Consider the following 21,776-nt stretch of genomic DNA (forward strand, 5'->3'; position numbering starts at 1 on the left):
CTTAGTCAGGGAAGTGACCAAGAACCCGATGGTCACTCTGTCAGAGCTCCAGAGGTCCTCTGTGGAGAGAGGAGAACCTTCCAGAAGGACATCCATCTCTGCAGCAATCCACCAATCAGGCCTGTATGGTAGAGTGGCCAGACGGAAGCCACTCCTTAGTAAAAGGCACATGGCAGCCCACCTGGAGTTTGCCAAAAGGCACCTGAAGGACTCTCAGACCATGAGAAGCAAAATTTTCTGGTCTGATGAGACAAAAATCGAACTCTTTGGTATGAACGCCAGGCGTCACGTTTGAAGGAAACCAGGCACCGCTCATCACCAGGCCAATACCATCCCTGCAGTGAAGCATGGTGGTGGCAGCATCATACTGTGAGGATGTTTTTCAGTGGCAGGAACTGGGAGACTAGTCAGAATAAAAGGAAAGATGACTGCAGCAACGTAAAGAGACATCCTGGATGAACACCTGCTCCAGAGCGCTCTTGACCTCAGACTGGGGCGACGGTTCATCTTTCAGCAGGACAACGACCCTAAGCACACAGCCAAGCTATCAAAGGAGTGGCTTCAGGACAACTCTGTGAATGTCCTTGAGTGGCCTAACCAGAGCCCAGACATCTCTGGAGAGATCTTAAAATGGCTGTCCCCCGACGCTTCCCATCCAACCTGATGGAGCTTGAGAGGTGCTGCAAAGAGGAATGGGCAAAACTGGCCAAGGATAGGTGTGCCAAGCTTGTGGCATCATATTTAAAAAGACTTGAGGCTGTAATTGCTGCCAAAGGTGCATCGACAAAGTATTGAGCAAAGGCTGTGAATACTTATGTACATGTGATTTCTCAGTTTTTTTATTTTTAATAAATTTGCAAAAATCTCAAGTAAACTTTTTTGACGTCATTATGGGTTGTTGTATGTAGAATTCTGAGGAAATAAAAAGATTTTTAATCCATTTTGGAATAAGGCTGTAACATAACAAAATGTGGAAAAACGGATGTGCTGTGAATACTTTCCAGATGCACTGTATATAGGAAAGGCCACATTCTAGCACACCGTTAAATAGAAATCAGGACTCAACGCCAAATCTTGTGCTACAAACATAATGTTTATTGAGTTCTTTGTAAAATTAGGTTAACTGCTGTCATTCAGGGAGAGTTTGTCAGACAAGCATTCTGGCAACCCACTGCTGGTTGCTCCCATCTTATTCACGTTGGTGATGTAGTCATCCATCTTCTTGATGATTTCCACCTCTTCATTCAGACAGAAAGTGACTTCTTAGGAAGTCTCCATGGTCAGATTCCATTTTATGAAGATCTAGTAAAGCCTGGTTGATGGTTCTATCTGCCTTCAGAGCATCCACAGCCTACTCATCCTTCTCTGGCTTCTTGATGTCCTGAAAGGAGATGTGTTTGCCCCTTTTTCTCTGATATTTCATCAGCTCCTCTGCATGCTTGTTCCCTTCATTACTTTGTTTTTTGAGGAATTTCTGCAAAGCCACATTGTCGCATCTAAAGTAGTGAGCCATTGACAGGCAGGTGTAAGAGGCGGTCAACTCCATGTTAACCATGTGGTTGATGGTGGCTTAACACTCGCTGTGGAAGTTCTGGTGAGCCTGGGATGCCATTGTGAGAGCTGTTCAAATGACTGAAATGATCAACGTCCAGCAAAGTCAGACAATGTGGACAGTGTAGGACAGGGGCTTCCATTTAATCACTTGTGAAATGAGAACTAATCATTAAGAAATGATTATGGGATGTACATGGAAAACATGGATAATCATTCAGGCGTTTGCAGGATTAACTTTTTCAAAAAATTAAAAAAGAACTTTTGTGGGCTAAAGCACTTTCTTAGGAAATCAGTGGGGAAAGGGTCTAAGGCAAAACCTCAAATCTATATATATTGTCACACACTCATAAGTGGGGGGCAGCCAAAAGGCCCAGTTCAGCACGAAAGAATGAAAGATGGGGAATTGGAAGAGAGCATTAATGCCTTTTCCCCTTCCTCAACAGTAAAACAGAAGCTCAAGCAAAGTACCATACATAAAGCCCACTTGATAAATTCAGTTCCAGCTCTCTCTGAGGACTGCACATCCAAGGATGTAGATGTCACTTCCAGTTGATGACTTCACTTCCCGTCCCTTACCGATGACTTCATTTTTCGGCTCCAGATTATGATGTCATTTCCCTCTCACGTGGGCGGCACGGTGGTGCAGTGGTAGCGCTGCTGCCTCGCAGTTAGGAGACCCGGGTTCGCTTCCCGGTCCTCCCTGCGTGGAGTTTGCATGTTCTCCCGTGTCTCGCGTGGGTTTCCTCCGGGTGCTCCGGTTTCCTCCCACAATCCAAAGACATGCAGGTTAGGTGGATTGGCGATTCTAAATTGGCCCTAGGGTGTGCTTGGTGTGTGGGTGTGTTTGTGTGTGTCCTGCGGTGGGTTGGCACCCTGCCCAGGATTGGTTCCTGCCTTGTGCCCTGTGTTGGCTGGGATAGGCTCCAGCAGACCCCCGTGACCCTATTCGGATTCAGCGGGTTAGAAAATGGATGGATGGATGGATTTCCCTCTCACCATCAAGGTCACCTCCATCAAGATTCAGTTCTGTTTCCTGTTTGCTAATCATTCCCTGCCATGTATACATAAAAGACCCACAAAAGCATTGTTTTGATTGTCAAATGTCTGTATTACTCATCTTTGACCACATTATCAGTCTTTAATGATTCCTCAGATCCGCTAACGTTATACGGGGACTTCCCTCAACACTTGATCTATTTTGCTTAGGCGTTATGCCTTCACTATCTTCTTATACTGCCGTGGCTGTCCATTTGCCTGTCCAGGATTTTAAATCACCTGTAGCTTGCAAACCGTTTGAACTATTGAACTGACCTGAATTTTTTTACACATATACTACATGACGTCTACTAACCGCTTTCGGGGTGATGATTTTATTGCTTGTTATATTTTTATTTTATTTTGCTGTAGAATCAACTCTCAGCAGTGCGCAACAGGGAGGCAGTGCGGCGCATGCGTATGTGCACCGTTCTCATTCCCTACCACCTTCGCGGTCACCTACCTCTTCATGTCTTAAGTCCTCAATTTGCCTCAAGAATGATTTAAGTGCCAGCTTAAGTGAAAAATGAAGAAAAACATACTAAGCAATTGCAACACAAAAACTAACTTAATCAGTTTTAACGCGAAAAGATGCTGACGGAAGAAGAGAAGCAGCAGGCAGCTAGGGTGGAGAAAAGAAGAGCTGCTCAGGAAGTAGCAAACGCATCAGCCTCTGAGCAAATGAATGGTAAACATACAGGGAAAGAGGATGAAAACTATAAGTCAAGTGTATTCACTACACGTTATCATGCAGTACGCTGTTACTGGTCTTCTTATATAAAACGTTACCGTGGCTGTCCATTTGCCTGTCCAGGATTTTAAATCACCTGTAGCTTGCAAACCGTTTGAACTATTGACCTGAAATTTGGTACACATGTACTACGCGACCTCTACTAAACACTTTTGGGGTGATGATTGACCTCCAAGGCTTTTCCTCTTTTTATTTTTATTTTATTTTATTGTAGAACCAACTCTTGGCAGCGGGCACCATTCTCATTCCTACAACCTTCGGCATCACTTCCCCTACCTCTTCATATCTTAAATCATTCTTGAGCCAGATTGAAGACTTACAGTTCGGTCCATAAATATTTGGACAGAGGCAACTTTTCTCTAATTTTGGTTCAGTACATCACCACAATGAATTTTAAATGAAACAACTCAGATGCAGTTGAAGTGCAGACTTTCAGCTTTAATTCAGTGGGTTGAACAAAACGATTGCATAAAAATGTGAGGCAACTAAAGCATTTTTTAACACAATCCCTTCATTTCAGGGGCTCAAAAGTAATTGGACAATTGACTCAAAGGCTATTTCATGGGCAGGTGTGTTCAAGTCCGTCGTTATGTCTTATCAATTAAGCAGATAAAAGGCCTGGAGTTGATTTGAGGTGTGGTGCTTGCATGTGGAATATTTTGCTGTGAACAGACAACATGCGGTCAAAGGAGCTCTCCATGCAGGTGAAAGAAGCCATCCTTAAGCTGCGAAAACAGAAAGAACCCATCTGAGAAATTGCTACAATATTATGAGTGGCAAAATCTACAGTTTGGTACATCCTGAGAAAGAAAGCAAGCACTGGTGAACTCAGCAAGCAAAAAGACCTGGACGTCCACAGAAGACAACAGTGGTGGATGATCGCAGAATCATTTCCATGGTGAAGAGAAACCCCTTCACAACAGCCAACCAAGTGAACAACACTCTCCAGGGGGGGCGATCGATATCCAAGTCTACCATAAAGAGAAGACTGCATGAAAGTAAAATACAGAGGGTGCACTGCAAGGTGCAAGCCACTCATAAGCCTCAAGAATAGAAAGGCTAGATTGGACTTTGCTAAAGAACATCTAAAAAGCCAGCACAGTTCTGGAAAAACATTCTTTGGACAGATGAAACCAAGATCAACCTCTACCAGAATGATGGCAAGAAAAAAGTATGGAGAAGGCGTGGAACAGCTCATTATCCAAAGCATACCACATCATCTGTAAAACACGGTGGAGGCAGTGTGATGGCTTGGGCATGCATGGCTGCCAGTGGCACTGGGACACTAGTGTTTATTGATGATGTGACACAGGACAGAAGCAGCCGAATGAATTCTGAGGTGTTCAGAGACATACTGTCTGCTCAAATCCAGCTAAATGCAGTCAAATTGATTGGCGTTTCATGATACAGATGGACAATGACACAAAACATACAGCCAAAGCAACCCAGGAGTTTATTAAAGCAAAGAAGTGGAAAATTCTTGAATGGCCAAGTCAGTCACCTGATCTTAACCCAATTGAGCATGCATTTCACTTGTTGAAGACTAAACTTCAGACAGAAAGGCCCACAAACAAACAGCAACTGAAAGCCGCTGCAGTAAAGGCCTGGCAGAGCATTAAAACGGAGGAAACCCAGCATCTGGTGATGTCCATGAGTTCAAGACTTCAGGCTGTCATTGCCAGCAAAGGGTTTTCAACCAAGTATTAGAAATGAACATTTTATTTCCAGTTATTTAATTTGTCCAATTACTTTTGAGCCCCTGAAATGAAGAGATTGTGTTAAAAAAAATGCTTTAGTTGCCTCACATTTTTATGCAATCATTTTGTTCAACCCACTGAATTAAAGCTGAAAGTCAGCACTTCAACTGCACCTGAGTTATTTCATTTAAAATTCATTGTGGTAATGTACAGAACCAAAATTAGAAAAAGGTTGTCTTTGTCCAAATTTTTATGGACCTAACTGTAAGTGCCAGTTTAAGTAAAAAATTCAGGAAAACGTACTAAGTAATTGCAACACAAACACTGACTTAATAGGTTTAATGCGAAACAATGGCGACAACAGAAGAGAAGCAACGGGCTGCTAGGGTGGAGAAAAGAAGAGCCGCTCAGAAAGCAGCAAGAGCATCAACATCTGAGCAAACAAATAGTAAACATGCAGAGAAAGAGGATGAAAACTATGAATGCTCAAGTCAAGTGTATTCACTGCACGTTATCGTGGAGTGCGCCGTTACTGGTGTATATATAAAATCCAATGTCTGTCTGTTTTTCACGAGAAAACTACTTAACAGATTTAGATCGTTTTTTTTCTATAATTTGCTTGGACATTCCAGTTGATTTTGCAGCTTCTCTCATCGTGCTAAGTTTCATAGGTCACTTGCGGTAACAATTTATTTGTGCAAATCCGAGAGAGAGGCTGCGAGCCAAAGGGAGGGTGAAGCACGGCCTCGAGAGTAGGGAGCCAGGTAGGGCCCTCCTCACTCATACACCAGCCTCCATTCAACTCGGTCAACCTCTCGCTACACGTTGGAGTGTACCTTGCCTCCACTTAGCTAGTTGTTCAACAGACATTATAATCGATGGATTGTTAAGGAGTAACGTTTGACATTTTTGAGAGAGAGTGTTTCAGAGGGTAGCTGCTGATTGCCAGAGATATCACGGCCACATGCTTTTCTCACCACATGGGGAACGCCCTCCTGTTAGTGGCAACATTTGACGTTGGAATGTACCTGCCTTCTGCTTGGCCAGAATTACATTTTGTTTAATTGATTTTTAAAGTTTGTCCTCTTTCACTACTACATGGTGTGGTGTATTGCCGGCCGTTTATCCCAGCCAATAACCCCAAGCCACCAGGTGGAGCCCTACCTGCAGTATGGAGGTTCCCCGAAGACCAGCAGGGCATCATGGACATTGGAGTTTTTATACACCGCCCTGCTGGATACCATGGGGGCCACTAGTTGATGCTGCAGGGAGGAACAACGATTATTTACCCTACGCCTCTGAAGTACGTCCGAGTCACATGGACAAGGGGAATGACGTGCTTCCGGGGTGAAGAAAAGGACTTTTTATCTGACCCGGAAGTGATAGAAGATCACATGGTCTGGAGATTGGAAAACTTCCGGGTCAGGGACAATAAAAGGATTGTGGGAGCTCCCAGTCGACGAGCTGAGCTTAGTGGAAGGGTGGCAACGCGTCTGGGAGTGGAGGATTGTTTATTGTATTTGTGATTGATTTGTATATGAGTATAGTGGAGGAGAGGGTGCTTTGTGCACTGTGGAAGATAAATAAAGTCAACATTTGGACTTTTCCAGGTTTCTGGAGTCTTGGACAGGGGTTCAAGGGAGCGATATCGCCCCCTATCTGTCACAATGTGTGGACAGCTAATATCAAATAAACAGAGGAGAAACCCGAAGGTTTGGGGTAAATTACGACGATGACAAAAAATAAAACATTAAAAACAAAAACACAAGCCTATCATGTTGCACTGTGCCAGAAGAATATACAGTAAAATCTCTGACTTTCTCAGCCTGCAAAATTAAAATAATCAGTGACTGAAGAGAGATTTGGGGCCAGGAAAGACGTCGAAACATAGGATTGCTGCACTTCAAGGCTAAAAATAAAGCAGATTTGAGTTTTCAAAAATTAATTTACTTGTATGAAATTGAAAATATCTGAGCATAAGTGTAAATAAGGCAGCCCTGTTGACTTTATTACGTGGCTCTGACTGAGAGTCCTAACACTATCAAACAGTCAAACATTAAATATACATCAAAGTACAAACAGGTAGCACGAGTATAGACGGTACAAGGACACGACTTAGTGGCAAAAAAGGGGGGGGCAAAAAGAAAAACAAATCCCATTTAGGCGTGGAGTGCTTTAGAATAAAAGGTGGTCCAACAGATATGAGCCAGCTGGCTATACATCCTCCTCCTCCTCCTCCTCCTCCTCAGACATGTTAACAATGAGCCACAAAAGGTCTGTCTGGGCAAGGGTCCAAAATTGAGAGGCTGAGGTGTCAAATGACTAAGCAGGTCCATCTCTGGGACCAGATTATAATGAAGCTCCTTGTCCAATCTGCGTCTTAGCAATGAAATATTCTTTCATTATCTTAAAAGCAAAGTAAATGGAACACCACTGAATATATTTACATTATTAAAAATGCCATCTGCATGAAATGTGCACACTTTCCGTATCTGGATATTCCAGGTTTTGTTCCATCTCCTAAACACGTGCAGACTAGTAGGAAAGCCAAGCCAGTGTGGGGGTCCGTGGGTGAGTGTATCAGTAAATATCGCCTCTTATGGAGTTCAACAGATCTAGAATTGGTTCCTGCTTGTACCCAGTGCTGCCAGGCTGCTGGCCCACATCCCCATTTATATCTACAGTAGTTTTTGTGAGTATAAAAGTCACGGTTGAATCTGGGGTTTCACGTGATTCTACAAGGGGGAGTCAAGCTAATGTTAGAAAATGGGATTTATCAGAAAATTGAACAAACCTTAACAAAACTGATGCTGTCATTTCTCAGTGTAGCCTTAACCTTCTCAATGCACTTGCACCACCTGCCTGCAAGTGCCAGCAGAATAAAAGGTTTTGTCTTGTCCTCACAACCACTCATGCACCCAAGTTATTGTCAAATACTACAGGGGTACTGCAGTCACTAGTGCAAAGATACTGTGATTTGCTAGAGCCCAATGTGAAGCCTGTTATTTGATCCAAGTGGTGGGGACCGCTGTCTCAAGGGGTCCTTTTGCTGCAAGACAATGACACACTGCTAAGAGCACTAATGATTGTATGGAGAAACTGAAGTTTGAGGTATTGCCACATCCTCCTTATTTGATTTCCACCTTTTTGGACCACTAAAAAAACATCTGGGTGGTCGTCGATTCAAAACAGATGATGATGTGAAGAAAGCGGTGCACGAGGGGTGGTGAGGACGAGATACAACCTTTTATTCTGTTGTAATCCACGCAGGTGGCGCAAGGGCATTGAGAAGGGTGCAGATGACATATGTGACACTAAAGGGCACTGTCGCTCCTCAAACCCCACAGACAAAACGTCAAAGACACCAAGCAAAAGCACTTAGAAATATTTTAATTTCTTTTTTTTGATATTGTGCCACAGTAGACACCACTAACACCACCATAAACAATAAATCAATAGTCAAATACAATAACAATAAATCAATCCTCCTCTCCTCCCAGCAGCTCTGTCACTCTACCACCCAACTCCAGCTCCCTTGCTGGGACTCGAATATTTCTTTCAATAGTCCTTGACCCGGAAGTGCTTCTGTCCTTCTGTCCATGTGATTCCATAGCACTTCCGGGTCAGATAAAGACTTATATTTTTCTTCAGCCCATAAGTACTTCTGTTTCTCCGTCCTTGTGACTTGGGAGTACTTCCGGGCTACCGCAAAAATAAAAATCCCCGCATCTCCCTGCAGCGTCCCACGATTGCACCCACAGCACCCAGCAGGGCTGTGAAGCCGAACTCCATCTCCCATGGTGCCCTGCGGGAATCCGGGGCACCTCCATGCTGCAGGGAAGACACCATCTAGCATCTTGGATGTGTCGGCCTGAGCTGCCGGCCGTCCATCACACATTGAGAAATGACCTGATCAGTTTTGTTAAAGTTCCTTCCATTTTCTGATAAATCCCATTTTATAACTTTAGCTTGACTCTTCCTTGTAGTTTAAGTGGACCTAAATATGAAAGGGCCAACTTGTGTTGAGTCAGTATGGTGCCCTAACCTACACAATGAAGACCAAAGAACACTCCAAAGTAACGTCATGAGAAACTGATTGAAAAGCACAGTCGGGGGATGGTGACGAGAAAATATCCAAATCACTGAATTACCCTTGGAGTCCAAGTTACTGCAAATCATCCATCCATCCATCCATTATACACCGCTTATCCGAAGTCGGGTCGCGGGGGCAGCAGCCTAAGCAGGGAAGCCCAGGCATCCCTCTCCCTGGCCACCTTCTCCAGCTCCTCTGGTAGGACCCCGAGGCGTTCCAGGGCCAGCCGGGAGATATAATCCCTCCAGAATGTCCTGGGTCTGCCCTGTGGCCTTCTCCCAGTGGGGCATGCCCAGAACACCGCCCAGGGAGGCATCATAACCAGATGCCCGAACCACCTCAACTGACTCCTCTCATTGCGGAGGAGCAGCAACTCTACTCCGAGTCTCTCCCGGATAACTGAACTCCTCACCCTATCTCTAAGGGAAAGTCCAGCCACCCTGCGGAGAAAACTCATTTTGGCCGCTTGTATCCGCGATCTTGCTCCTTTGGTCACTACCCAAAGTTTGTGGCCATAGGTGAGGGTAGGAGCGTAGATCGACTGGTAAATCGACAGCCTCGCCTTTTGGCTCAGCTCTCTCTTCACCACGACGGACCTTTGCAGAGCCCGCATTACTATGGATGCCACACCGATCCATCTGTCAACCTCCCGCTCCATTCTTCCCTCACTTGTGAACAAGTCCCCGAGATACTTAAACTCCTCCACTTGAGGCAGTACTGTGCTCCCAACCCGGAGAGAGCATTCCACCCTTTTCCGGCTGAGAACCATGGCCTCAGATTTAGAGGTGCTGACTCTCATCCCGCTGCTTCGCACTCGGCTGCGAACCGCTCCAGTGAGAGCTGGAGGTCACTGTCCGATGAAGCCAACAGAACCATGTCATCTGCAACTAGCAGAGACGAGATTCTGAGGTCACCGAACAAGATCCCCTCCCCTCCCTGGCTGCGGCAAGAAATTCTATCCATATAACTTATGAACAGAATCGGTGACAAAGGGGAGCCTTGGCGGAGTCCAACCTCAACAGGAGTCGAGTCCAACTTATTACCGGCAATTCGGACCAAGCTCCTGCTCCTCCTGTACAGGGACTGGATGGCTCGTAACAACAAACCTTGTACCCCGTACTTTTTGGAGCACACCCCACAGGATGCTTCGAGGGACACAGTCGAATACCTTCTCCAAATCCACAAAACACAAATCAATCAGGAAGAAATGGGAAGAGCATGGCAGAGCCATAGATCTGTCTGGGGCAGGATGTTCACCCAAGCTGAGTGATCATGCAAGACGACGACGACTGAAGGAGGCCACTGAGAAACCCATAAGAAATCTGAAGAAGTTACAAGCAACAGTGGCTTAGCTTGGAGAAATTGTACAGACAACAACTGTTGCATGGGGGCTTCGGCAGCTGCAGTTTTATGAACATCTATTGTTCTTGCCTGGAACATTAGAACAATCTGGATGTCAGCAGGCCATTCAGCCCAACAAAACTCGCCAGTTCTATCCACTTAATTCTTCCAAAACAACATCAAGTGTAGCTGTGAAGATCCCTAAAGTCCTACTGCCCACCACACTATGCTAGTCTCTATACTTCCCTGTGAGAAGAAAAGCTTTCTGTTTTTGTGAGATTTACCCTTAAGATGGGTATCTCCTTGCTCTTGCTAAACTAATTTTAAATGAGGCGGCTTGCTTTGTGTCTCATTATTGTTTGTCTGCTTACTAAGGAAAAAGAAACAATTAAGGGGTCTTAGTCACGTCAATTAAAACTAAGGCAAAACAAGTTAATCAAGAAGATTGATAGAATGAAAACCTGCAGCCACTGTGGCCCACCAGGACTGGATTTGGACACCCCTGGTGTAAGCCAATCACAGCACGTCATCAGTGACACACCGTGCCCACTGCGAAGGACAGTGCTGGCAGTATCATATTGAGGAGACGCTTTGGTGCAGCAGGCTGTGGAAGGCTTGTGAGGGGAAAAGGAACATAGCAAAATATGGGAGGAAAACCTAATGCAGCCTGCAAGAAACTGTTGTGTTCTACCAAGACATCAACCCCGAGCAGAAGCCAAAACTACAAAGCAGTGGCTTAAAAACAGCAAAATTAATGTCCTGGGGTGGCCAAGTCTGAGTGCACATCTCAATCCAATTGAGAATTTGTGGCTGGATATGACACAGGCTGTTCACTCACGATCACCATGACACCTGAGAGACCTTGAGCAGTCTTACAAAGAAGAAGTGGGAACGGCAGAGTCCAGATATGCAAAAATGGAAGACAAAGAGAGAGAACTGAGCACACAGACTTAAGGCTGTCATGGCCGGCAATGGTGCATCTATTAAATACTGAGCTAGATTAGATTAGATTAGATACATTTTAGTAATCCCCAAGGGGAAATTCAAGTGCATGGTGCAGCAAACACATTGAAAACAGATATCAACTCAAAGTACAATATAAAACAATAGAATAAAAACAGAATACAATATATATTATGCTAAAATAACGGTAGTGAGTTGAAGTGGCACTAAATTCCTATCATTCCTGCTTAGAGTGAAAGACGGGGCATTGCAAAGAAACATTGAATTAATGGCAGCAGGCAGAAAAGAACCCCAGGGGCACTTCTTATTGCACCATAAGAGAATGAGCCTGTGGATAAAAGTACTCCAAGACAACACCCTCTGAAGGGGATGGGCAGAATTGTTCAACATATTTTACCACAAATCCACTTTTCCACAGCAGCCTCCAGAGTGTCCAGTGTCAGAGCTATGATGGATCTGGCTTTTCTGATAAGTTTCTTCAGCCATTCTGCATCACCTTAACTCAGGTTACTTGCCCAGGAGAGCACAGCATACAACAATGCACTGGGTACAACAGACTGCCAAAATGTTTCCAGTAGCTTGCTGCACACATCAGAAGGACCTGAGTCTCCTCAGAATGTGCAGTCTGCTCTGTCCCTTCTTGTACAGCACCATTGTGTTGTAAGAACAGTCCAGTTTGCTGTTCATAAGGACCCTCGGGTACTTATAACTGTGCACAATCTCCACTTCCAATCACTGGTCTCAGGGGCTCCTAGACATGCCAAACATCCACCACCATCTCTTTTGTCTTGCTGATGTTGAACTTCAGGTGGTTCTCCCTGCACTGCAAGATAATGTTCTCCACAAGCCTCCTGCACTCCAACTTGTCTTCATTATTAATACAGCCTATGATGAAGGAATCATCTGAGAACTTATATAGATAACAAGAGCTGGTGTTACACTAGACGTCTTTAGAAGAGGTGAATATTTATTCAATTCAATATTTTGTGTTTTATTCTTGCAATTATTTTAGACCACTTTGCAGAGATCTGTTTTCACTTTCACTTTTTCTGCAAAAAAAGTTCATAAAGTCCAATTAAATTTGCTTCATTTCAATGCTGTGTAACAATAAAACTTCCAAGGTCAATACTTAGGTACTGTATACCAGTATAGACATAATCCAATCCTTGATGACCCCAAAACTCATTGAGGTTGTAATATGAGTCCGCAACCTACTGGACTCGTATCCTACTTACTGCTGAAATAGTGTGCTGCCAGTATAATTCTGAACAAGTCATCTAGTGAGTTTGCATAATGTCACCAGTAGGCTACATAAAAAACAAGTCATGTCATCAGAAGATTAGCACTCCAGAAAATAAGTCTAAAATTTTGTGATCACCAATAAAAGAGTGCAGCTGCATTGATCTGATCCCTCTCAATCTTTACTATGTTGTATAAAGGCATTACATTTAAGAAAAACCGCATCTGTGAAGTAACCGAAAATTCTTTTACGCTCTTTAATCTTTCCAGCACGGTCTCATCTTCTATAGCGCGTGCACCTGTTCTGTAAACGCTTGAAGGCACCGATTCCCAAAATGACTGCCACATTTAAGAGTAGCCATAACATAAAGATCGAGGTGGAAGGTCGTGAGTTTTAAAGTGTTTTTTTAATCCTCCGCGTGCGCTTATTGTATGTCGGTGTATTCATTAAAACGAATTCTAGACACACCCACGCGGACTGTCATAAGTGAAAGAAACTGAAGCAGGCATCCGAAAGGAGAGTGAAATCAAAGGAGGCCGTTCCTTTTGAAAGTCTCAAGGACGCACAATGTTTTGCAATACAGAAGTTGACGAAAGTCTGAAACTCCACAGAGGGCTGATTGTACTGCCACCCACGCCTCGCGTCCAGTGGATTCTGCGCGCCTGCGCACTCGGCGCTGTGAATCGGTGAATGTTATTCATCGAATGAGAGAGCGCGGCACTCAGAGTGATGGGACCGAAGTGAGAGAGCTGCAGCAGCGATCACTCTCCAGGCAACAGTCTGGTTATGACAGGTATATAGAAATATTTACATCTTCTTTCTTTACCCTTTCATATCAATCATTTTCCTATTGTAGCATGCAATTCACGCGGACGTGTGGTGCATCAGCTAGTGCTGAATTTGTTTTGGAAAGACGGCTGTTTGTTTAAGCTACGCAAGGACGATACGTCACGGGTAGCGGGCATGTAAAGAGAAGGTTACAGAGAGGATGCTCCCGACTTCGACACCGGCTTAAAAAAACAGGCTTCGGATGCATTGTAGACGTGGTGCTGCAAACCATAAAATGCCATAAAGCTGATGTTTTCACTGCTCAGGTATGTGGCTTTGCTGTGTGTGTGCCTTCATTTCTAACCTTTACGCGTACTCTGCGAAGCGGGTAATTCACTGGGATTTTATTTCAAACTTTGGTAATGTTATTGTAGAACTCGTACGTTAGACTTCTTGGTTGCTTATGCTATTACATTGCGTCTCCCTTCCGACTAAATCTTTGTTACATTGTATTGTGATTTTTTATTATGATTGTGATTGTTATTTTGATCGCTCGCCTATTTCTCTCTCTCTCTCTCTCTCTCTCTCTCTCTCTCTCTCTCTCTCTCTCTCTATCATAGATAGATAGATAGATATTCGAATTCCCATCCTAACAAAACTAAGCACTGCTCGCGCTCGTCTCTTTCGTCACGGATTATGTGAGCAAGCGGTTAAGACATTTCAATACCCAGTTTGAGCGCTGACCTAAGTCACCTTACAGTTCGGTCGGGTTTGGCTATGTTGTCACACCCCAAGCTTTCTTTCCTTACGTCTCAGGTAACTGCGCTTCGTAATACATATTACACACAGTGACCTGAGATTTATAAATGTCCCTTCTTGCTGGACACAAGTAACGTGTTACAATACACGTTGTGGGTTCTTATTCAGAAAATGTAACCCGATTTAAAAGGAGGACGAAAGGTATTGGTGAATCTAGGAAATAACATACAACTTTATTAAAACAACGTTTTCCACTAGTGCGAAATGTAAATCGCGCTCGTTGTAATCGTAACGCTTTGCAGCTTTTCATCAAAGGTCGTCTGCAGGTGAACATCACAAATCGGTATTTCACATTGGGGCATTGTTGATTACGAAGATTAACTAATCGTGTTTAAATCGTTCTTCAGAATGCCAGAAATTAACAATCAAAGGATTAATTATTGCAGGCACTTGTAGCAAAAATCGCCTGTGTTAAATCAGCATGATTCTGTACGCTTATATCCACTTCTTCGTTTATAGGGTCGAGTGGAGTCACAGCCCACCCTGCTGTCACTGGGCGTGGAGCACGAGCAAGCCCCAAACATGATGATGCCCGTACTTTGCAAATCGAGCTCTCCGTCAGAGCTTCTGAATGCAATATTAGTTCATTCTGAGCTCACTGGTGTCCATCCAGCCATCCATTTCCTAAAATCGCGGGATGTCGGGTACAATCCACACAGACAAGGACCGGCGCCGGTACATCACTTGACAGGAAACGGATATTATGAAAACCCCACGTTTACACAAGGGCACCGAGAGCATCCATTCCAGCACTGGGGATTGAGCCGTACTGTGAGGCGATAACTGTACTTCCCGCACCTACCCTTACTATTTCATATGTGGCGGTTTCGAGGTGATTTCTCAAAGAAGTGTCTACAAGTGCCCTTTTAAATGAGAATCCCAGGCAATGCCCTAAATTTCGTCTATTCGTTTCCTAGACCAAGGTTTTTATTTTCCGCTTGGTTCTAGACAGTATACTCGGTATTTATAAGGACAGGAGGCAGCTCGGACGGGCGGCGATCCATCTGAGCCCACACTCGTATCCTCCCACTATCGGGTGAATCGCGCGATTTGTGTTGTGTAGAAGAAGCACCGAATGTTCAGAGGATGAGAACGTGCAGACCCCACGGGGACGCTTTTACAATCCATGCTATAGGTGTTTTAAGTATTCAGTCTACAGCAGTCAATACAGATCTGTGTTAAATTACACATTGTTAAGAGTTAGGAGTCAACCGAGTCGTTGTTTTTATATATAGTTTTCTGTTTTCGCATTAAAGTGTACATGGGGGTGCTGAACTGGTAATAAGAATTCACGATATCGTTCCCAACCAGCCAGCAATCCATAATCTGTCGAGTGGCATGTCTCGGATTTAATAGCATGAGGGTATACCCCCACCACCCAAAAAATTCATTCATCCATCCATCCATCCAGCCCGCTTATCCTGAGCAGGGTCGCAGGGAAGCTGGAGCCAACTCTAGCAAGCACCAATTTAATTAGAATTCGGTACGAGCAGCTTTGCTCCGTTCTCGCAGGGAGAAATACAACATGAGACGTCATTCGCCTCGGGCCGCACATTCGTTGCTGTCTTTGCCTGAATCGACTCGGATGACTCATCGGGTTATTATTTACGTAGCTGATCATATAAAACCATATCTTTATAAGAAGAATGCACTGTTCTGAACTTTTTGTAAATTATACAAGATTTCAATCTTCCGTGAGAAAAACGAGATGTCTTGCTCTTTTTTTCCGTTCTGAGTGTTGAATGTTTTGTTATCTCGTATGTTATATTTTTAAAGTATTACCGTTTGTCTGTGATCTCTTCGTTCATTGCTGTGAGAAAGGCATTTGTCCAAATACTCCACGTTGATTGTTTGATTGGCATCCATGTATACATTTATTGATCTGATCTTTTTAGCCACTGCGCACTCCAGTGTAATTGCACATCTGGAGCACTAGGGGCTTAAACATTTACATTTGCATTTATTTGCTTAGCAGACGCTTTTATCCAAAGGGACTTGCGAAAGTGGTCTATATAATCGAGTAAACATCAGTCTGGAGGACTGCTTGGGAACAAGTGTAACATAAGTTAATAAAATGGGTCATCACAAGTGAAGAACTCAGAACAAAATACAAGCGTGTTACAATTTATATAACTGAATATCAGTTGGACAGAAATTCACCAACCACGAGAGTCTTCCAATACTTCTTAAACTGATTGTGGGAGGTTGATTTTCAAATGGTGCTACATGGGCAACTCATTCCACCAGCTTAGAGCTACACAGGAAAAGAGCCTGGATTGAGATTTGATACCAGGCAGAGGTGGCATCACCAGAGGTTGTTCATCAGGTGGGCAAGAGGGAGCATAGGACCCCCACAGAGTATACAGTATATACAGTAGGTGCTGACCCATTGACTACTCTGTAGGCAAGCATCAAGGATATGAACTAAACAAATGTATGTGCTGTTTCAGGGTGCCAATGTAGTGACTTGAAAAGTGGAGTGTCATGTGCCCACCTCGGCTACTTAAGGTCTCTGCATGAGTCAACGGAGCTTTCTGATCCAGCATTATCACACTCTGCAGTCCAGGGGTCTCACCCCATTTGGCCACGATGCCTGCGCAAGAAGACCCAAACACCCCATTTGTGTGTTTTAACTATTCAGTCTGCAGCAGTCAATACACATCTGTGTTAAATTACACATTGTTAAGAGTAGTTAGGAGTCAACTGAGTCATTTGTATTCAGTCATTAGTTTTAATGAGTAGTTTGCCTTCTCTTTTTCAGTGCACTCGTTATCATCTAATTATGAGTTTAGGTCCACACATGTTTTGTCAGTCATATAATCACAACAGTTGGTTTTTGTTATATATCTATTTAAAAGTGTACGCTATAGAATAAGTACACTGTGATAAACCAAACACTCTGACAACAGCTTTGAAGGCCCCCAACTGCCTTAGCCTCCTGTTCACTGTTTTCAGAAGTGTTCATTACTCCATTTCACAAATGGAATCAGAATAAATTACTCAGATGCTTAATAAAATGCTGCAAATGTGAAGGGTATAATTCCTAAATCCCTAAACTCCCATCAATATTTGTAGACATTTTTTGTTCGTAATTAGGTGCAATTTACCTCATTGGAATAATAGAAAAGTCATAACTTACCTAAGCAGCATGAACATTAGCTCGTTTGATATCAGGCTTTGTTTTAAAATCCACCTTAATAAAAGGATAAGTGCCTATGTGTCTGTGTATTTGTGTGTTTGTCCAGTTGCTATGTCTCTGTCATTCCAACAAATGGCACATCACAAACATGTGTGTTCATAAAATGCATTGCACTTGTCATTCCAACAGATGGCACATCACAAACATTTGTGCCTAAAAGTGCATTGCATTTGACATTCCAACAGATGGCAAATCACAAACATTAACACTGCTCTAGTAATTCCCATACTGAATGGCATTTAGCAGACCCATTACATTTGTGCCAATGGAATGTGTTGCATTTTTCATTCCAACAGGTGGTGCATCACAAACATTTGTGCCTATAAAATACATTACATTTGTCATTCCAACAGATGGCACATCACAAACATTTGTGCCTAAATGTGTGTTGCATTTGACATTCCAACAGGTGGCAAATCACAAACATTAATACTGCTTTTATGGACCCAATACCAAATGGCATATAACAGAGAAATATGTATTGCATTTGTCATTCCAACAGACGGCACATCACAGACATTTGTGCCCATGAAATGTATTGCATCTGTCATTCCAGCAGATGGCACGTTACCAACATTTGTGCTTATAAAATGCATTTCAATTTGTCATGGCCACAAATGGCACATCACAAACATGAACACTTCTTTTATGAATCCCATACCAAACACATGTAGCGTGTAAAAGAGACATATGCACTGCATTTGTCGAAGATCTGTCTGTACTATCATTATAATGCCACCTTTACATTTCAAGAGCCTTGCAATGAGAGATTGCAATGCAACAATACAAGGATGAGAGGAAGCTGTTATAAAAGAACAAAATCATTTTTTTGGAAGAAATGGAATCAGAAACATCTTAAGATGATGAGGAGTATGCTAATAATTTCAAGAATAGTTATGTGAGAATGGAGAAATTGATCCTTATCGTAGAATTAGTGTTGATGGTGAATGGGACACTTGCATTTCAGCCAGCAAAGACAAAAGGGTCAACATTTGAAACACACACTAATGTTTGCTTTCTTACCTTAACCTATGTGATGGACGGCATGGATGGATTGGTGTCCCGGCTGGGATGGACCCTGCTACCTTGCCTGGCCGGGAAGCCAGTGTAATGGGTGGTCATAGGCAAGGCGTTCCCTGTCTAAGCCATGAGGTGGGCATGCCATGCCAACATGGATGGACTGGAACCCTGGTGAGGTTCGACAAAAGACTCTTGCCCATTCAGGAGGCCAAAGTGGTGGATGGACATGGGGATATAGCCTTCCAAAACTCTGTGCACCCCTGGTGCGTTGGGTGGCATATATCAATACATACACACAGGGATTTCTGGGAATTGTAGTTCCATGGTGGCAGTCACGCTGGGATCAGTGTGTGCCACCCGGGGGTGCTGCAGGGAAGGCTTACGACTAACCCAGAAGGTGTTTTCCCCCATGCAGAGTCCTGACATCCGAACCACTCCCAGGTCTTACATAAAAAAAGCCACCCTTACATTCATTTGGGGAATGGGAGTTGGGAGGAGAGTGGAGGAGGATAAAAAGACTCAGATTTGTTTCTGTGGTTGTGCTGTTTAAAAGCAGAAACTTGTCCAAGGTGTTTTTGTTAATAAAAAGGTTGAGTTTTGAATCCAATTGTGTTTGAGGCTTGGGGAAGTGGGGGTTCTGCATTACCCCAGTGGCCAAAACTATTATATATCAAATACTTTAGCATATACCTTACAGTTTGCTCAGTCGCTTAAAATGAAATTCACATTTTGTTTAATTAGAAATTCCAAGTTGACACATTGGGCAGTAAAAGGTTATGTTGCCACTTATTAGTAATGCTGAACCTTGCCTTCATGCCTCCTTTGAATTAGAACATTAGAACACTCTGGATGAGAACAGGCCATTCAGCTCAACAAAGCTCGCCAGTACTATCTACTTGTTTCTTCCAAAAAAACATCATGTCGAGTTTTGAAAGTCCCTAATGTCTTACTGCCCACCACACTACTTGGTAAATTATTCCAAGTGTCTATTGTTCTTTGTGTAAAGAAAAACTTCCTGTTTGTGTGAAATTTACCCTTAAGTTTCCAACTGTGTCCCCGTTTTCTTGATAAACTCATTTTAAAATAAAAGTCTCGATCCACTGGACTAATTCCCTACATAATTTTAAACACTTCAATCAGGTCACCTCTTAATCTTCTTGTGCTTAAACTGTAAAGGCTCACCTCTTTTAATCTTCCCTCATAATTCAACCCCTGTAGCTCCTGAATCAGCCTAGTCGCTCTTCTCTGGACCTTTTTTAGCACTGCTATGTCCTTTTTGTAACCTGGAGACCAAAACTGCACACAGAACTCCAGATGAGGCCTTAGAAGTGTGTTATAAAGGTTGAGCAGAACCTCCTGTGACTTGTACTCCACACATCAAGGCGCTATATGACCTGACATTCTGTTAGCCTTCTTAATGGCTTCTGAACACTGTCTGGAAGTCGATAGCTTAGAGTCCACTGCGACTCCTAAATCCTTCTCATAAGGTGTACTCTCGATTTTCCGACCGCCCATTGTGTATTCAAACCTATACTTCCTATATTTAATACTTTACATTTACTGATATTAAATTTCATCTGCCACAAATCTGCCCAAGCCTGTATGCTATCCAAGTCCTTCTGTAATGATATAACGAATTCCAAGTTATCTGCTAATCCACCTATCTTGGTATCATCTGCAAACGTAACTATCTTGTTACTTATATTCCTATCTAAATCATAGGAAGTTTGGAGTTTGGATGTTCTTGTCATGTTCAAAACAGCTCTCCTCTGTCTCTGGGTCTGGTTTCTGATCCTTTGAGTCATTTCTGGTTCACTTGATGTTTTTTGTATCTTCTTCCATGTGTTCTGGGAGTGTATTCAAGTTTTGACCATTTGGTCTTCAGTCTATCATTTGTTTTTCTGTTCGGTTCAAGTTGGAATTCCCTCTGGATTGATTACTGTCTAGCAGTGCTGCCCCCAGCCAAACTTGGGGCTCTAAGGGGAATCTTCTTCTAAACTTCATTTTGTCCTTCCAATGACAGTAGATAGCAATACAAACTCAACTACATCAAGTAATGTCAGCGGCCAAAAATATTAACCATCATTTGAAGTTCATCTTGTAAATGCAGCCGAGTAAGCAGACCAAAGTAGGTAGGAAAAAGGGTTGGGGTGCCGACTGGACCAACTTAAGTAAATTAGTCACTAGGGGCAAGCGAACAGTCAGGGCTTCGTAAAGAACTGGAATGCATTGGAGCTCCGACCTCCTCTTAGGCTAGGGTCCAAATGAGACTCCACCTTCTTGGGTCAGGCATCTTTTATATCATCTGGACCATTCGGTGTGGGGCTTCAGTGGGGCGTTGTCCTGTGCTTCTGGAAAAGGAGAAGAGAATGTTTGCCATTACCAGAGCCACAAAGATGGTTCCTAGCTACACATGTGTGACAATCTGAGCTAACTGATCTTTTTGAATGTCCTCTGTGCTCCTGTTTGGTTAAGGTCCAAATGAGACATCATCTGGACTATACGGGGCGGGGCTTCACTGGGGCGTTGTCCTATCCTACAGGAAATGGAAAATAGATTGTTACCATTAGTGCCCCTTCTCCCACTGGGGTGGAAGTGCTTATCTCTCTAGAGTCATGAATATGGCCCCCAGATGCACAGATTGTGATAATCTGATCTAATTGCTCTTTTTTGGATTTCCTCTGACCTCCTGCTAGGTGAGGGTCCAAATGAGACTCCTCCTTCTTGGGTCAGGCAACTAATATAGTCTGGACCATACGGTGTGGGGCTTCACCAGGGTGTTGTCCTGTGCTTCAGGAAAAGAAGAGAATGTTTGCCATTAGCAGAGCCACAAAGATGGTTCCTAGCTACACATGTGTGACAATCTGAGCTAACTGATCTTTTTGAATGTCCTCTGTGCTCCTGTTAGGTTAAGGCCCAAATGAGACTCCTCCTTCTGGGGGTGGAGCACCTTTTACATCGTCTGGACTATAAGGGGTGGGGATTCACTGGGGCGTTGTCCTGTGCTACGGGAAAAGGAGCAGAGAATGTTACTATTAGTGCCCCCTTTCATCCCGGCATGAATGTGCTTACATCTCCAGAGCCAGGAAGATGGTCTCTCAGTGCACATGTGTAACAATCTGAGCTAACTGCTCTTTTTGGATGTCCTCTGTCCTCCTGTTAGGTTAAGGCCCAGATGAGACTCCTCCTTCTGGTGGTGGAGCACCTTTTATATCGTCTGGACCATATGGGGCGGAGCTCCACCAGGGCGTTGTCCTATCCTACAGGAAACAGAAAATGGATTGTTACCGTTAGTG

General features: G+C 43.6%; 1 protein-coding gene and 1 pseudogene across 2 annotated transcripts in view; one reads left to right on the forward strand and one right to left on the reverse strand.

Annotated features, from left to right (window-relative positions):
* Positions 1 to 1,119: 1,119 nt before the first annotated feature.
* LOC120515719 lies at positions 1,120 to 1,612 on the reverse strand (annotated as a pseudogene).
* Positions 1,613 to 13,371: 11,759 nt separating this feature from the next.
* nrsn1 (neurensin 1) overlaps positions 13,372 to 21,776 on the forward strand; it is a 28,189-nt gene continuing 19,784 nt past the window's right edge. Inside the window, exon 1 of one of the 2 annotated variants that reach the window (XM_039737245.1) lies at positions 13,372 to 13,467. The gene's annotated coding sequence lies outside the window, so the exon portion shown is untranslated. Of the gene's footprint in view, positions 13,468 to 13,509; positions 13,769 to 21,776 lie in introns of those variants that run through there. The other variant, XM_039737246.1, reaches the window with a different exon arrangement.

Source organism: Polypterus senegalus, chromosome 15 (genome assembly GCF_016835505.1).
Source record: "Polypterus senegalus isolate Bchr_013 chromosome 15, ASM1683550v1, whole genome shotgun sequence".
Classification (NCBI taxonomy): Eukaryota; Metazoa; Chordata; class Cladistia; order Polypteriformes; family Polypteridae; genus Polypterus; species Polypterus senegalus.